The sequence below is a fragment of the Mirounga leonina genome, unplaced genomic scaffold (genome assembly GCF_011800145.1).
Source record: "Mirounga leonina isolate KUSES-001 unplaced genomic scaffold, KU_Mleo_1.0 Mir_96, whole genome shotgun sequence".
Lineage (NCBI taxonomy): Eukaryota > Metazoa > Chordata > Mammalia > Carnivora > Phocidae > Mirounga > Mirounga leonina.
In genome coordinates this window covers 632533-646432 of record NW_023270871.1, presented here as the reverse complement: position 1 = coordinate 646432, position 13900 = coordinate 632533, and the positions used below count along the sequence as shown (strand labels likewise).

The following is a 13900-nucleotide window of genomic DNA, read 5'->3' as shown; positions in this document are numbered from 1 at the left end:
TTGAATACTGAAGATATGACATGCGAACATGCTGTCACTCACCCTAATTTATTCTAAACAAGACACCTGCAAGCGAAGTCGAACACAGTAGCTTGACCAAGGCGCCCTCCCCCCGGGGCTGTGCCAGCCTGGAGCTGCCACACTAGGGCCTCTGACAGGGCACATGGAAAAGCCTTTCCAATCTTTTCCATCAGCAGCCCCAGCCTGCTCCATGTCTGTGCCACAGGGGGCCCCGAGCACCACCTGCCTAGTGAAGACAAACTCCTATTAACTGAATGCGATACCCTGGACCTTTTCTCTTTCAATTTCCAACCACTTTCTGTGTTTAGGGATAAGAAGCAAACAGCATTAGCAGGAAAGATGGGACTGCTTCCATTAACAGTATCAAAGATTAAACATGTTCTCCCCATGCCCCTCGCATCCACAAACCCACATACCTTGTACACGATGCTAGGAAGGTTTACAGAGTGAAAATATCATGACTATGCAAGAACTTGCAATTCAAGGAGAAAAATAAGAAACCTATACTGCCTTATTTGCTCATATGCTTTGAATAACAACTATGGGCCAAGTACACAGGGGATGTGGAAATGTGGCTCATACATAATCCCGCCCACGAGAGGGGGGAAAAAAAAGGTCTATGTAGATCAATGCACTTGCACAAAAGCAGAGATACAGCTTTGTCAACCCAAAACACAAATGTCCATTAATATCACATGTAATCAGTTTTTGATAAAGTTATTCTATTTCTCTAAAGAAATGTTAAAAGCTCACTGGGTAAAGACACAGGGAAGCTTCAATGTGTTTCCTGAGGGCATTCCCAGTGTCAGGTGGTGCGAGGGTCACAGGATCCACAAAATGACATATTGTTTAGACCAGTGCCCTCCAATACATGTGGCTACTGAGCATCTGAAATGTGACTAGTGCAAACTGGTGTGCACTCATGCAGTGGGGAACACACAACAGATTTCAAAGACTGACTCTGAAAAAAGAATGTCAACTATATCATTAAGAAGTTTTACACTGAATACATGTTGCTAATATTCTGGATACACTAGGTAAAATTAAATATTTCATTACAACTAATTTCATTTGTTTCTTTTGCTATGAGAAAACCGAAGATAACCTCTGTGGCTTGCTCATATTTCTATTAGGCAGTGAGGACTTAGGTTTTCCCTTCAAAGACTGTGAGGACAGCATGCATTTAGCAATAACAGCACGTTGGTGTTACTACAAACAAGGCAGGCAGAAAATGAGTATGTTACCATGTCACACTTAATGTTCACTTAATATCATAAAACCCTACAACTCAGATCTAGTAAATAATCCAAGTTCATAATAAAGTTGTGATTTAAAAAAAAAGAGTCACTCTGCCACATGCAGAAGGAGGAAAGACGAGCCAACAATTTCATGTCACTCAAGACTAACGGACTTCTGGCAAACTCGACTAGTACCCTGCTCCATATGGTTCAGAAAAGAGGTCTAGGTTTTTCTCTAGCGACAGCTGGACGACTTTCCAGAGCATTCACCAAGGGGATTTAGCTCACTCATCACTTCATTCTGAGGGCCACCGTCTTCATTGGAACCACAATTTTATTGCTCTGTGCCTGGATTAGGACTGACACCAGACAAGTTGTCTGGAGAGACTGAGGAACTGGTTAATGCAATTGGGAATAAGACTGGCCACTACAAAAGGAGACATATCTTCACCTTGTCCACATTACCTGGTGATGTAATAATAGAAGAACTAGATGAAGGAGTGAGGATACAGGGAAACATCGTAAATGAAACAGAAGATGCCAGGCAGATGTGTTGCCGTGATGGACCAGGCAAATCCCTCTTTCTTGCTATGGGTTACAAGGGCAGTTATAATCACACTGGCCAGTCTCTCAGCACTTCTTTAAAGGCAGGCTGATAAGGAACGTGGTAACATTAGCGAGCATAGCAACAGCCACAAGAACTCCCATTTACTTAAATGAGGACTTTACAAAATTTTCTTTTACTTCGCAATTTTTTTTTTTTTTTTTTTTTTTTTTACCATTTCATTATAAATGGGTCTTTTCTCATTTAATGCTTCTACCGCTTCGGAATTAGATGCTGTGGTCATTATTGCCAGTTTCCAGATCAGGAAACTGCAGCCCAGAAAGTTTATTTGGCTAAAGTGGGCACAATTTATAAATGGAGGCTGGATTTCAATTCCGCTTCCGAGCCCAAAACGGGACACTGGGCTGCATATTAAATGCAATACTTGTAATAATAACAAATAAAAAAAAAAAGTCTGGCCAACAGACAACCTTTCTACTATTTAAAAAAATGTAGTTGCCTTTAAAGATGGGACAGTCCTCCGATCTGCTGCTGGCACACATAAAGCTCCTTCTAAGAAGTCTGAATGGACCGCCTTGAAAAAGGCATTCTCCCGCTGTTTGCCCTCACTCACTCACCCCTGCCTCATTCCAGGGGAGGGTAGCATTTTTACTTCTTTGTCCTTTTCACTTGCAGAGCCTTCGTGTGCCAAGTACCTTTAAGGAACTCACCAGTCAAAAAAAAAAATCCTTTTCCATACAGCTTTGCTAAAGTTACCAAGTCAGTAACAGGCAAAATGTAAAAATGATTACAGACCAGCGAAGTAGCTATTATTATACTCTGCTGAGCTGGTGAACTACAGATTTGGGTGGAGGTTTCCCTGTTTTGGCAATGATCTGGAAAAGCAGAGCTTCTAGATACGTAGATGCTTCCCTGGGATTAGGTCATTTCTGCTCCTTAAGAAATTATTCTAGTATCCTGTAGAACAGCTCTTGCCAACCTATAAAAAATGAAATATTGCACCAATATTATAATAAAAGTGGAATCCTAAAACCCATCAGCCAGCCAGACAGGAAGGAGGCAGGCAGCGCAGGTGCTATTTGTCCTGAGAGCCACGAGCCAGGAGCACGCAGGCGGCCAGCAGGCTGCCACCTAAGCCTGAAGCAGATATGGCCAGGATAGGCTGAGCCGCTCACTCTCTTTCCCTGTGCCACCTTGGATATAAACACCCACTTGCCATGTAATGAGAATCAAATGTGCTTTGTTCCAAGGGGTATGCACTTAAAATAATCAGGGGTTGTTTAAAGAAGAGGAAGAAAGCAAGCTTGTCGCCAAACAAGACACAAACAGTAACACAGCCGTCAACAGATTGGCCAGGAGTCAGGCGGGGGATAGGAGTCATTTTAAGGAGATCTCTCTTTCTGGTTTCCGGAGGCTCTGGAGGAAAAGGACAGAAAAGGTAAACAAACGGCACACCAAACATGGGATAAAGTGGCACAGCACAGAAAGAATCTAATTAGGGAGGATGTGGTCAAGATTGCTGAATGGAGCTATATATAATGTTAGTCGCAGAAATGAGTTTTTCCTTTAAAAGGTCTCCTAGGAAATCCTGAATGGTATACAGAAATTGGTTATAGTTTCTCTGCCTATATTTTAAATACTTTCTTTCCAAATTTAAAAAAAGCTCACAGGAAAGAAATTTTTAATCAGGAGAGAGAAAGGATATAGCTTCTCGCCCCTGCCTAGAATCTAAGTTTACAAAAACATATATCCAAGAAGGTTCTGAGAGCATTCGAAGCAACTTGCTCCCATGATGAATGGGGACTGGGTAGGCCTGAAATAAGATTCGATTGGAGAGAATGGGAGGCTACTCGCCACCACCCAGCCCTGTGTGAGGACCTCAGGGCCCCAGCATGTGTATGCAGCGGGGCCCCAGTTTGTATTTTAAATTTGGCTGCCTTTTTAGGAGGAAAAAAAGGGGGGGGGCAAGCCATTGTCCATGAGCCTTTGGCTCACAAGTTCCCACATCCTCTGGGTGGCTGGGAAGAGACCTCTCTAAGCAGTCAAATGACTGCAGGTCATGATCATCCATGGCAAGTTAGTGCTCTTTCATTTTTGAAAAATGATCAATCACCAACATGTCAACTTTCATAGGAGATGGTCAAATTACATGAGCAGTCTCATCCAATTAAGAGACTCAGCTCAGACAGACATTAACTCACTGACAAAGCTCGACAAATATTTGTTCATGTGATTCTTGCTCAGCAATATGCTAAGGGACAGGGTTCTGGTCCCTTCTGACCTTCATGTCCCTGCTCAATGCCATCTGCCTGATCTGGGATTCCCCACTGGTCTCCAACCCAGCTTGTCCAAGTCTATACCAGTCTTCTTCGTGGACATCAAGCGGAATTAGCTACATATAGGACTTCCAAGGTCACAGTCTACATCGGAGAAAGACAGAAAAGGACCTTTAGAAGCCCTGTGCTATGAGCAGCCAAAATGTAGGTTTATCTGGCTCTGCCTCCTACTGGGTTACTTTCTAAGGGGTCATTTCACTTCCCTAGGCCTCAATCCAGCTGTAAAAGGAGTTCCCCCACCACTAACAGTCTGCCTTATACTATAGTGGAATGCGAATGTGTTAACCTGGTTAAAACTGTAAGCTCCATGAAGGCAAGGATCACCATTCACTTTTGGATCTTCTAATGCTGTTTCCATCAACAGGGATTGCTCACAGGAAATGTGACGACGAGTAAGACCGGCCTGGACCTCCGGAAGCAGATGACCCAGGAGCACAGTGCAGTGCAGAGGAGGCGCTCGATTCAGTTAAACGGACTTGGAGTGCTCGCATCACTTGCCCTGTTACAGGCAGGTACATATCCCTTCGGGCCCAATTTTTGACTGAAGAGATTGAGGAGGTCACCTTAGGTGAACAGTGACAGAAGGAGCTCCCTGTGCATGGCTAACAATGGCAGTACCTCCTTCCAGCGTCTGCTACCTCCCACAGGAGAATTTTCTCTGGAAGAGCAGGCTTCCAGCTGAGGGTCAGCTCCCCAACTAGGAAACGTGGCCCTGTCTTCCTCAGGTTTCCCAGAGGCAGCCCCATGAAGCTGGGAGGCCAAGGTGAGCAGAACAGAGCGTGTTGGGAATATTTCCTCTACTGGACGGACTAAAGATTTATTCCGTGAGCTTAAGAGTATTGTTACGTGGGGCCCAGGGACATCTCCATTCCCCCCTACAACAGCCAAGGAAAGCAAAAGGAAAGCAGAAGACAGTGGAGGCCCAACCCTAGACCAAGAAATAGCTTGTCCCTGGGGGTGAGAAACTCAAGACCCATCCTTAGAATTCATCAGGTCTCTGTGAAATCGTCATACTACCCATCCACTCATGACTTCTCAACAGCATTCTATTGCCTCCAGTAGAAACAGTTCCTAAAAATGGTCATTGGTATGTCAACTGGTTGGCACAGGAACCAGTGACTGGTTTTCCAACTGAGGGTAAAATTCTTTTCACCCATGCAGAACACGTTATCAGATCTGGAGATAGTGGCACATGATAGAAAACAGACCCCTTGTAATTGTACTGCTGATCCTTACGAGGTGGCTATTAAAGGTAAACAGCATAAATCCGATATAATTTTCTAGGTCCTTTCAATAGATCTTGGGCTTTTAACCTGGGGAGTCCGAAGAGGTTCATAAATGGGCTTAACGCAGGGAGTTCTATGCTCTTGAAACTGACAAAGATTAGGAATGTATAGCATCCCTGTATATGAGCAAATTTCTCCCCAAGGAAAAACGGTCCAAAACCTGTATCAGATTTCCAAGTGTCCACCTTTGATTCAAAAACATTTAGAAATCACTGCTAAACGGCCTTCCCTGGTTTGCAAAATGGACTCCTCTTGGAGGAAAACACTTTAGTCTGTGCTGCCCTAGAGCGAAAGGAAGCTGCTCAGCCTTGTATTCCTCACCAGTGAGCTCTGCCAGAGTTTCTTTTCCTGGCTGAGTTTCTACTGCTGCAGCCAGCAAAAAGAACTGGACAGATGTAGTGAACAGAGTCTAGTAGATTGTTGCTGTGGCTGGTTTTTTGTCATTTGGCACTTTACAAAAAATAAAACATTCTGGATTAAACTGAATTCATCTAGAAACCATAAAAGAAAAAAGCAAAGAGAAGCCTGATTTTGCTCCTTGCCAATCACAATACCTAATAGGGATAAGAAAAGTTGAGTCGCAGTATAAAAAAGTAAATGTTTGTGAGGGAAATTGATACAGTAGAGAATGAACTGCTTATGTTAGGTTACTTGGTAAGGAACTTTGGTGTTCACTAAATGACAATTTAAGGGAAAAAAAGAAAAAGTATGTTTTCTCCCACTGTACAAGTAAACTTCTTGGGCTACAAGCAACTTTTCTCACCATCAGATTCTGACCATTAGAAGGAGAGATGAGCAAATCATGAGGAACTCCGAAGGTTTCCCCTTCTCCAGGGGTGACCAATGGTCATGGTATTTATATAGCAAGACACGGCATACCCAATGAACAGCATTTACTACAGAAGAAACTGAACTAGACAGCAGGTCCGGTTAGACCAGGTGACCCAGCACACACAACCTGCTGGAGAAGCAGTCAAAACACAATGTGCAGACTTATCCGAAGGGTGGACATGTTTCTCAAATACAGGGGAAAGAACCAAGGCTTAGAGATGTGAAATGTCTTTACCTGGGGAAAGAGGAGACCTGCATCTTCTGAACTTCAACCTGCATTTTGCTGCTAGCTACCTCCACTCCTTTGCCTTTGGATCATTAAATTCTAAACTAGGACAGCTAAATATCTGAAGACCTCCATGGGAGGCTTTATGACCCGTGTGTGTAATTCAATAAACATTAATCACCTCCTGTGGGACAGATACTCTACTGGGCACATGGAACACAAAATTGAAGAATGAGGCAGACTTCCTTCATTCAAATAGAAGAATTTGTTTTGAAACACATAGTTAAGTCTGTAAAGTTACTTATTAAAATACTGACTAAAGGGGCGCCTGGGTGGCTCAGTCGGTTAAGCGTCTGCCTTCGGCTCAGGTCATGATCCCAGGGTCCTGGGATCCAGCCCCACATCGGGCTCCCTGTTCAGCGGGAAGCCTGCTTTTCCCTCCCCCACTCCCCCTGCTTGTGTTCCCTCTCTCGCTGTGTCTCTCTCTGTCAAATGAATAAAATCTTAAAAATAAAATAAAATAAAATACTGACTAAAGGGTGGACTCGGTTTCCGCTCAGATTCTGATCTCAAGGGCTTGAGATCCAGCCCCACCTGGGCCCTGCCTTTGGTGTGGAGCCTGCTTGGGTTTCTCTCTCCCTCTGCCCCTGTGCACTCACAAGGGGATGCTCTCTCTCATATAAATCTTAAAAAAAAAAAAAAAAAAAAAAAACTAAATTTACTCATACCCATCAACGAGTCTGATGCCGAAGACTAGTTTTTTGTTCACTGTAGATGGCTGGAGTTGAGAAATTGACTGTTGATTAACAATCCTTCTCTTTCATTAAACCACCTGCACTTTTCAGCTCAAGGGTAGGGATAAACCAAAAAGAAGAAATTTCTAAATCATGTAGCATCTTGATAATAAATAATTGTATGCTTACAGTTTTCAGCTTGAAGTTTAACCCTCTGGGTCCATAATAAGCTGATTTCTTTCAATATAATTTTATTACAAAGGATGCAATGGTTGTACTTTTATACACTAGTGATTTTTTTTTTTAAGGGTACCATCAGTATCATATACCCATATAGTTACTAGGGAAAAGAAACCTAGACTCCTTTTCCCTATCACCCACTTAAAATATACTCAAGAGGCCTTTGATATATTTAGGTTTGTTTTGTCAACTCCTATATTCATCATGCAAAGTAGAGAAAATTCAGTTGGCTTCTAGCAAAATAACACATGACACTAGAACAGCGAATGTTTTTAGTAAGATTAGTTAAGGATTTTATGATGTGACCATTTTTAAAGTATTTCTAGGGACCCTACTATATACTGGTTGCTTCTGGATCTTCAGATTAAGGTCATCTTCCCACCCCCAAAAAAAGCCTCACCATGATGAGCATACCCTCTGCAAACAATTCAGAGAAATACACTTTCTAATCTTTGAAATTCAGTGTGGTTGGCGTTACTTGAGACCACTGCAGGGCTATCTGTGCAGATGCTGTGTGGAATGGAGACACAGTCTTCCACATTTAAAATGTTGGAAAGCTAAGTTATCGAGAAAAGGAAAGATGGCTGTGCTTCTAGGCATCGTGCTATATATGGTATCTTCTGAATTCAGGTTGAGGCAAGTGTTGGCAGAAAAAAATAGACAAGCACTTTGCAGGATAAGGAGTGATTTCTTTATAAGATGTTATGTTTCTTATCCTGATGGAACCTGTAAATACGACCTCTTGGGGGACTCAGTTACAGCTGTGGAACCACCAGCCCCATCGAGGATATCCAAAATGTACTAAAAGAAATTCTAAGTAGAAAGACACACAAAGAGCATTATATTCGTTCATTCATACATTTGAGTACCTCCTGTTTGTCAACATTGTTCTAGGCACTAGGAATACAGCAGCCAACAAGAGACAAAATTCCTGTCTTCGCTGAGCTTCTATTCTACTAAGGAGACTAATATCAAAATATATGCCGAGCTAGATGGTGTTAAGTGCCATGGAGGAAAAAAACAGAAGAGGGGCAGGGCGTGCTGGAAGGGGTAGCTGACGGGACAGACACCTGAGTAAAGCCTGGGCGGGGGGGGGGGGGGGCTGAGGGACAGAGCCACAGAGATGATCTAGGGGAAGAGTGGTCCAGACAGTAGGACAGCAAATCCAAGAGCTGAGGCAGGAATGTGCCTGGCAACTTGAAGGACTAACGAGGAAGCGGAAGTGTTTAAATGCCTTAAATTGCTTCCAGATTAAGGGGTTACAATTCCAGGCAAAATGTCAACACATTTTCATAAACTCTTTGAGTAAGAATTTACAAAGGCATGTTCCTGCTCTAACTACTTAATCTCACCAAGCTTGAGGAAATGAGGAAGAGAAGGTGGAGTGGGTGAGCCAAGGTTACGCTGTTAGTGACGCCAGAGAAAAAAACTTTGGAACAAGTATCCCAAACTCAGCACCACAGTTTGCCTCATGCTTCACCTTTATCGTTAAAGGGCACTTTTCTTATGAAAATATAAATTGTAAAAACAAAACAAAATAATCCAACAATCTTAGAGCTAAAAAAAAAAAAAAGGATCAAATTCACTTTTTTCATGCAACAGGTAAGCAAGAGAGACCCTATGTACACCCTAAATTTTTGTTGAGGAATGAAACAATAAATGCAGCATGACCTAGACCCCATCTCCCAGCAATGAATGGGACTGCTGTATAACAAACAGGTCTCCGATGCTTGTACTAAGCATTGTTATCCTAAAAAAATAAAAATTAAATAAATTAATGTTTTTTAAAAAAGGGAACACAGATCAACGGTCTCAACTGCCCTTAGCAGAAAAAGTGTAACAGTGAAAAATTGGAAACATTCTAATTTTCTCTTGGCAAAGGAATTAGTATACTATGATTTATTCATACACTGGCATTCTCTGTAGCCGCTAAAGTAAATAAGAGCTACATATGCCTCAAAACATAGTGACAAATTTAAAAATGCAAGCAGTATATATATAGCATTATGCCTTTTTTTTTTTTTTTTTTTTTTTTAGAATTACGCCTTTTATGTAGAATACTAAATACACAAGCTCACCGATAGTGCTTATGGATAGATAACATACCGAAGTACCGAAAGACGTTCGGAAACTACACTAACATCCCTTTAGTGGTCACCTGGGGATGGAGGAAGAGGAGGGATGGATAAAACACTTCAGTTGCAGTTTACTTTTATTGGGGGACATATGAAGTAACTATGGAGATATTAGCAACTTTTTTTAAATTAGCAACTTTTAAACACAAGTAGTATCTATTATGTATATGTGAAATATTTCATACTTTTTATTCTGAAAGGAAAAAGGAAGAGAGACAAATTTCCTCCATCACATTCCATTAACTGCAAGCCAAGTTTCCTTGACCTCCTCATCTCAGTTTCTTCACCTTTAAAATGTGGGTAGTGCTAGGCACACCTGCCTCAAAGAGGCTTTGGGAAGTGGCGGCTTGGAGACGGCACTTCAATGTCAGGGACACTCCTATCATTCCCCACTGAGTCTCCATGGCCCAGCATCCATTCATTCTATTCAATTTCACAAACAGTAATATGATTTTTCACAATAGGGTTACAACCACCACCACCAGCCCCCCCCCCCAAAGAGCCATAAAACAAGTCTAAGGCATGTAAATGCTACAATAAATTAATGAAGCCTTTCCAACCAGGGCCTGGCAGAATGGCTCCCTCAAAGAAGAGTGGTAAGAAGGACCATTCTGCCATCAGCGAGGTGGTGACCAAAGAATACAGCATCAACATTCACGAGTGCATCCACGGAGTGGGTTTCAAGAGGTGTGCCCCTTGGGCACTCAAAGAGACCTGGAACTTTGCCATGGAGGACATGGGAACTCCAGATATGCACACTGACACCAGGCTCCACAAAGCTGTCTAGGCCAAAGGAAGAAGGAATGTTCCATTCCGCATCCATATGTGGTTGTCCAGAAAAACGATACCATCAAATAAAGGTATAAAATCGCAATAAAAAAAAATTAATGAAGCATCTCAATGAATGGAGACGGAAAAACCCGGATACCCCAGCACAGGACCACCTCTCCCAATCCATGTTATGCAAGCACTAGGTTAAAAATCATAAGAACTGGATAAACTTCCTCACATTAAAGTCTACGCTCTTACAAAAGCCCAAGGGGAAAAAATGACACCGCTTAGGCATCATTAAGAAAAGATGATCAGATTACACCCATCAGTAATAAAACTCCCAGCCACACCTGTGAACAGGTGGGGGCCAGAGCAATCAAAATCCAGCCTCCCTGCGAGACACCAGCTCTTCTCCAACTTCGTTCAAACCACAAGGTGAGGCTCTCCTCTCTAAGATGAGCTTCTGCTGAGTCCGACTGATGGACAAACCAGCTCCTCCCCCTGTCAGGCCCTTACAGTTTTGAGATCACATTCTCCAGGGAACTGGCAACGTTTCCCCACCCCAGCCAGCTTGGTATTCTCCTCTCCCAGAAGGAAAACGGAGACCCGTCCCAATCACCTGTGCGCCTGAGGCCACGGGAAGCTGCTGGGCGTGGTGCGCAGCCTTGAGCGCCAGATATGCCCTGACCGCTGGAAATAAAGTTGCGCTGACCTGGGTTCCTTGGAACAGCGCAAGCCTGGACCTATAGCCCAGGCCCCAGCCGCTGGAAGGTCACTTGTAACTCCTCCATTTCACACTGGTCTCCATCTGTCCAGTCTGCTGCCTCCCTGGGCTCTGAGCGCCCCCTCCACAAAAGGGGAGTGTGAGGTCCAAACGCAAAGGAGAGCGTGTACCAGGGGGCAGCAGATGAACCCTAAAAACTGCAGAAACTAAAGCACGGCCACAAACCTGCCCAAGCAGGCAGCGAAGAGAAGGTGGGTTGGAGAGGGTACCCACCCACCTGGGCAGAGTTGGGGCAGATGGCGGGCGGGCGCCCCTCTCCCGAAGTCCCAGCTGCCCCGAGTCTGCCCGAACTCCAGCATCCCGCCTCCCCGCCTCCTCGAAGCTGCGGCGGGGAAAAGGACACGTAGAGCGAGGAGCACTAGCAGGCCTGCACCCCTGGGCCCGCCGAAGGCCTCCCTAGAGTCAGAAAAGGAACAATAGCAGACCCTCGTCGCCGGAGCCATTCGGAGTCTCCCGCTTGCGCCTCCCTCCGCGGCTCCTCCAAGTTGTGCGCGCAGGCGGCTCGAGCCCAGAAGCTAGGAGCCGGGTGGGGCGACGCGGGGCGGGCCGGGCAGGTAGGACAGGGGGCTGACTCCGCGCCCCCCAGGACGCCCCGGCGGGCTGGCCATTCATTCCCGCCCGCGCTCGCTCCGCCGCCGCTGCCGGCCTGGAGCGCCGGGGGCCGGCAGGAGACAAGCCCGCTCCCAACTTGGCCCGGTCTTCCCTCTTCCTCGGAGCCCCACATCCTCCTCTCCCTCCGCGGACAGTTGGCGGCCGGCGGCAGACAAGGGAGTGGTGGCGGGACCCTCGCTGCCACCCCGCGAAGCCGCTCCGCCCGGCGCGCCGTCCCTCGCCCGAGCCCCAGACACCGAGGCGGGGCGGCGAGCCGGGACCCCGCTCCGGGGAGCCTCCCGACTCTCGGCGCCGCGTACCTACCCCATCGAGGCGGAGGCTCCCGGGCCCCGCCGGCTGCGCCACTCGGTCCGCCGCTTCCCCAGGAAAACGCGGCCGCCGGGCTCGCTTCCTGCTCGGCTTCCTGCGCCTCGGTCCCTCCTCCTCCCCCCGCTGCGGGGGTCAGTGGGCGCCGCGGCTCCGGGGCTGGGCGGGCGGGGCGGGGCGGGGGCAGCGGCAGCACCACCACGTGGCCGCCCGGCGCCGGCCCCCGCCGACCTGGATCCCGCGGGAGCGGGAAGGGAGGTGCTCGCTTCTCCCCTCCCCTTCCACCCCGCGCGGCCCCAAATTCCGCGAGTCAGGTGACCCGGCCCCGCGTCCCGGCCGGGACCTGCGGGAGGTGCTCGCGGCCCCGCCGCCGCCGCCGCCGCCGCCGCCACCGCCGCCCCTGGGCCCGCACGCCTCGGGCGTTCGTGGCCGGCTCTCAGTTTCCAGGGCCCGTGGACCCTTCCCCGCGGCTGTGTTTCATCATCACCATCCTCACCTGAAGTTACTGGGAAACCGGTGCTCTAACCCCAGGGTCTAGAGCCGGTGAGATCCCGAATAGTATTCATTTCTGGTCAACTTCCAAAGTCGTTTGTGGTCGTGGGGGTGTTTTAAAGGTCACTGATTCGAGCGACTTCTTAACCACGGTTATATTTTCCCCGAATTATTGAGCAGAAAGTAAACCAGAATCCGCTCATTCTCTGGACGGACTGAACCAGCTGGTTCGAGTGACTGCTAACACTCATCAGGTGGCAAGAGAAAACTAGCGGCGTGAAGCGCGGCCGGCTCAGCAGTCAGGAGAAATCTGCCGCCCGAACCGAGAAGCGCCGAGGGGGGACGCCCCCAAAGTCGCGTCTGGGAGGCAAGGAGGGACGGCCATTACCCGCCCCCAGGACCCTCGGGGCTTCTCACTCTTCTCCAGCCCGCTGAAACCGGCGCTTGAATCTCAATGGACCCCTCCCGTAATTCCAAGGATTTCAAACTCGCCACCTACTCATTTAATCTGGGATTGCTTTTCCATTCATTCTAGTCAGGCTAACCAGCTCTGCCTTAGAAAGTCTTTATTCACCAAAGAAAGCCCCTCCCTTCTCCGGGTTAGCTCCGCATCCTCACGCAGGGCGGGAAGCTTTCTAGAATAAATGACATGAGTCCTTTTTGGTGGGATCCACTGTAAGTCATTTGAACTTAAAAAAAAAAAAAATCAATTCCAACGGAAGTGAAATTCACCCTAACAATTGAATGTATAAGGTCTTGGCTGCATCTTGATGGTCTACACTTTAGAATTTGTCTTCCCCCCCCCACCACCACCCCTCAAGGAAAGAGCCTGTCTTAGCTTTAACAGGTAACTTATCAAACAGGGAGCAAAAGCTCTGTTTCTATGAACTGTGAGGTAACTGCGCTATGGTCTTCCTAAATCATACGTCAGAGATTCTTTTGAAAAGTGATGAATAGCCCGTTTCAAGCAAGCCATACACTCCTCTTCCTGTCCTTTATCCCTCTCGAATAAAATGACACGCTAAAAGAAATGTGAGCTGGCAAACTTCTTGTTTGTTTGATGCTGGCCATTTCTACAACACAGTTTTTCATCATGGTTCATATTAGTGATGTAACGTTGAGGGCGAACAAATTTGGCCACTTGTGCGTTTTCTGTTCGGCTTTTAGCAGCTCAGTCCCCAAGCAGGGGCAGCTGAAAAAGTGGGATTGGGAGCATGGTACAGGGTACACCATGCCACCTTTGAAAGTGAACATGTGTGTATTCTGTAGGAACAGTTGACAAGTTGAAGGAGTTTAATATCAAGCAACATTAAACAATAATTC

General features: G+C 46.4%; 1 protein-coding gene across 1 annotated transcript in view; it reads right to left on the bottom strand.

Moving 5' to 3' along the window:
- Positions 1-12221, bottom strand: part of LOC118006401 (ankycorbin) — a 137894-nt gene extending 125673 nt beyond the window's left edge. Inside the window, exon 1 of the mRNA XM_034999031.1 lies at positions 12083-12221. The gene's annotated coding sequence lies outside the window, so the exon portion shown is untranslated. The remainder of the gene's footprint in view (positions 1-12082) is intronic.
- Positions 12222-13900: the final 1679 nt, after the last annotated feature.